This window comes from Arachis ipaensis, chromosome B8, assembly GCF_059453495.1.
Source record: "Arachis ipaensis isolate K30076 ecotype BB chromosome B8, ASM5945349v1, whole genome shotgun sequence".
Taxonomy (NCBI): Eukaryota; Viridiplantae; Streptophyta; class Magnoliopsida; order Fabales; family Fabaceae; genus Arachis; species Arachis ipaensis.
The window spans coordinates 139,593,189-139,597,213 of NC_142443.1; the positions used below are offsets into that span (position 1 = coordinate 139,593,189).

Genomic DNA, 4,025 nt, shown 5'->3' on the forward strand with positions numbered 1-4,025 from the left:
TTCTTTTTAACGGAAAAATACCAATTTGCTGCCTATGATTGTTGCATTTTGTGATGGTGCAGTGAGTGTTCAAGTTTGACATCTATTCAATGCTTGAATCTCAACATCCATAACCTTTTTCCAATGTGGACAATTTAGTACTTGTTTGACACTGGTTGATATATTGTTGATAAGATCAATAACTTGTGAGGCCAAGGCTTATGATATGGATCTGGTTGTAATTGAGTGAGTATTTAAGGGTTGTAAAGGTGGAAGACATACATCTAAGCCTCTGATGGGTAAACGGTTTTGAGGTTGAGTTGAAGTCAGATTGTACGGTGTTTGGTTTGGTAATTACAGCTATTCAGTGGGGGTTTGGCTTGGTGATTTTGGACTGCTACATTGATCAGAAGCATTTGAGGTTGCAGGAGTATTTGGTGTTGGTTCAATTAAATGAGGTGAAGTGATTTCTTCTATCCGAAACTTTGTGAGATAAGTAGTAGATGTAAAATTGTTAGAAGAATTAGAAAACATAATCTGATATGGAAATATTATTTCGATAAATGTAACATGTCTCGTAGCAAAGGATTCGATAAATGTTTGGTTTTATTTGTGCACTTTTTTCTCATTTAATGATCATCACTGTTTAGAAATATTGAAGACATTTCTTAATGGATTGGAAACTTATATCCATAGAGAAATTATCTTTGATGATCCTAAAACTATTCGTGATGCTTTTTATTTGGCAAAGTATTATGAAGAACGCTGGAGCAATCCATTTTCAGAAATTTCAAAGCCAAAATTATCATCTCAACACCAGATCCAGAAAAGTTCATCAATAAAAATTTTCTATCAATCACTGAATCAAAGTCCAGAATCAGCATTTCAAGCAAAAATTCAAATCCAGAATTCTACGGTAGACACCACAGAAAAACCATCAACAGAACACGAAATCAGAACTCCATAAGCAAAATCATCACGAAAACTCAAGATCAAGCGAAATTACAGATTGCTGATACAGATTTTACATCCTCAAGAATTCAACTATCTAATTCAATACCTCAACAACAGTTTTCAGCATCAACAACAGCACTTCCAGATCTGCAAAGGGAGCTTCAGATTCAATTTTATTTTACACTTTTCATTCAATCAGAATGTAATAGGATGTATGTAAGGGGTGTTAGATTAAAAAGCAAAATCAATATAGTCTAATTTAAACTATTGCGACTTTGATTAATGATACTTTTATGTTTCAAAAACTTTTTTGAGATTTTATTGATAAAAGATAATAGTAACTTTAAGTTGATGAAATCGTTTTAGATTTATCCATAATTTAATTTAACATCTTAAGAAGAAGAAGAAGAAGTAGTATCGATAATTTAATTTAAAATCTGATGAAGAAGATCTAACTTAAAATCCTAATAAGAAGAAGAACTACTCATAATGTAATTTAAAATTCTAATAAGAAGAAGATCTAAAATGGTGTTTAAAAAAAGAGGGTGCTTATTTATCTAAAAAGATTATAAATTAATATTTAATTTAAAAGATATAAAAGTAAATAATTTTATAAATTAAGCAAAGTTTAGATAATTCCTCATAAATATTATAGAATTGGTAATTAAAAATTCTAATAAAAAAATTTAAAATAGTGCTTAAAAATACTGTTTATTTATCTAAAAAAATTATAAAATAATATTTAATTTAAAAATATAAAAATAACTCATTTTTAGAAAATTAAATCCTACAACAGATAAATTAAGCAAAACAAAAGAACTCCTCATAGATACTATAAAATTGGACAATTGAAAATTCTAAGAAGAAGAAGTACCCATAATCTAATTTAGAATCCTAAAAGGAAGAAAAAGAAGTAGTTAATCCAAGAATGAGTGAAGAAGAATTAGATACTTTCTCAACAGAACTACTGTTTGCCGCCGACATGGGACCACCTCAGTTTCAGTGGCGCTCTGTGTTTCAGTCTCTGCCTCTGCATCATCCGGTCTGGACTGGGGACGAAAACCACATTCTGGCTGCCAATGTGGGTGGTAATCAACAGCTTCAGCCTCAGCTTCCTCCTTTGCCGCAGTTTGCCGCCAATGTGCTTCCGCCGGGAGGTGCAGCAGGTGCGATGGAGGTGTGATGCAGATTGATATAAGATAAATGGATGAGATTGATGTCGGTGATGAGCTTCTGGAAGCGTTCCTGTATCTGCATGGGAGTCTTTTCGGTGAGACAAGCAGCCACAGCCTCCCACCGGTTCTGCATTGCTTCCGGAAGACATTCAGCAATCACCATCTCAAACTCTTTGTTCTCCATTGACGGGAAACTCTCGGGGGAAGCACATTGACGGCAAACTCCGGCAAATGAGGAAGCTCCTCAATCTGAGCTCCATAGCTCAAGTTACAAGTAAAACAAGATGAAGATAAATAGTGAAATGGAGTTTCCTTCTTCTCTTCACAAGTTCAGCGCCGCTCTCCCTCAAATTAGGTTAAAATGAGCTGAATGCTCATTAAAAATTGTATATATATATATATTGGGCTTGGACTCAACTTGAGTTTGGTCCAACCCGTTAACATTTTAAGTTTGTTTGTCCCAATTTTAGGCCAAAATTTTTTTGAATTAGTGCCTAGTTTTCAATCTAAATATTTTCTTAAGGTTTTTTACTGTTTTTATTATTCTCAATAACACCGGATATACTTAAACTGGTACTATCAACTAAATTACCTTTCTTAAATAAATAAAACTCAAAATCTAATTAATTTTTTTCTTAATAAATCAAAATCAAATGATATAATTCTTAAATCCAAATCTTTCTAAATAATCACTTCAAACAAAATCTCCAATTTTTTTAAAAAATTTCGGCAGCATCTCCTCTAAAATTCAAACTTTGCCACCCTTCAAGAGTCCCAACCAAATCAAACCAAACATCTCTCAATCATTCAAATCACTTCCAATAAATCATTATCACAACAACATCACTCATCAACTCAAGGAAATCAACAAAATCCATAATTTAATCAACCAATCTCATTAATCACAATTTTAAATCAACTTCAGTAGCATCAACTAATAATTCAGAATTCTCAGCCTTCTCAAACAGTTTCAAACCAAACCATTCCCAAATATCAAATCATTCCCAATTTTAAACCGATTTCGATATCAAATCATGTTCAAATATCAAACTACTTCCAATTTCAACCATTTTCAATGTCAATTCATTTTCAATAAATCATTTTCAAAGTCGATTCATTTTCAATACAAATTCATATCTAAAACCAAGAAAATCACTTTTCATAATATTCAATCGAATAAACTTTTCAAATTAGACTTTCCCTACAACTGTACGCCAACCCAAGAAGTTAATAATTCAATCAAGCAAATAATTTCATTCATCCAAATCAACTCAATTTAATACATAAGACTCACATAATCACCAAAAATATATTTTTGCATCAATATCGATTTATAATAATTTTTTACAATAAAATGAGTTTAAGAAAAACGCCCCTACCTCGATTGTCGAAACTCGAAAACTCTAAAACTCATCAAACTCATTTTTCTCCCAGCCTGCAATAGATGCAGCTGTAACCACAACTCCATATCGCTTCCGCAACAATAACCGCAACTTCAAACGCAACACACAATAACCGATATTCAACCCTATCTCAATAACGTCGCAAAACTTCAGCATAAGAAAACAGAAACTTATATCTCAAGGGTTCCAAAAAGAAATCACTTACTGCATTTAGAAAGTAACAAAGGAATAGAATGGCAACGGCTCCAGTGATAACTTCCGCCAATCACCGCGTCATTTTTCGGCGACAGAGACGCATCTCAAGTCACCATCAACGCTGGCGGCAAAGGAACGACTGAACCAAGTAGCGGCAGCTCTGGCGTGGTTCTGGCGGCCACAACAACTTTCTCGACAGCCATACACGACGGGCAACAATCGCAGCAGCAACAGGGAGAGCGGAGGCCATAGTGTCAGAGCCGACAGCGACAGGAGCTCCAGCAGTGGCTGCTTGTCTCACCGGAAAGACCCCATGTAG

General features: G+C 33.9%; 1 long non-coding RNA gene across 1 annotated transcript; it reads right to left on the reverse strand.

Annotated features, from left to right (window-relative positions):
- Nucleotides 1-810: 810 nt before the first annotated feature.
- LOC107612617 (uncharacterized) lies at nucleotides 811-2,458 on the reverse strand. Its single transcript, XR_001613822.3, has 2 exons — nucleotides 1,885-2,458; nucleotides 811-1,080 (listed from the first exon to the last, which is right to left on the reverse strand). It is a non-coding gene; the product is annotated as an uncharacterized LOC107612617 (long non-coding RNA).
- Nucleotides 2,459-4,025: the final 1,567 nt, after the last annotated feature.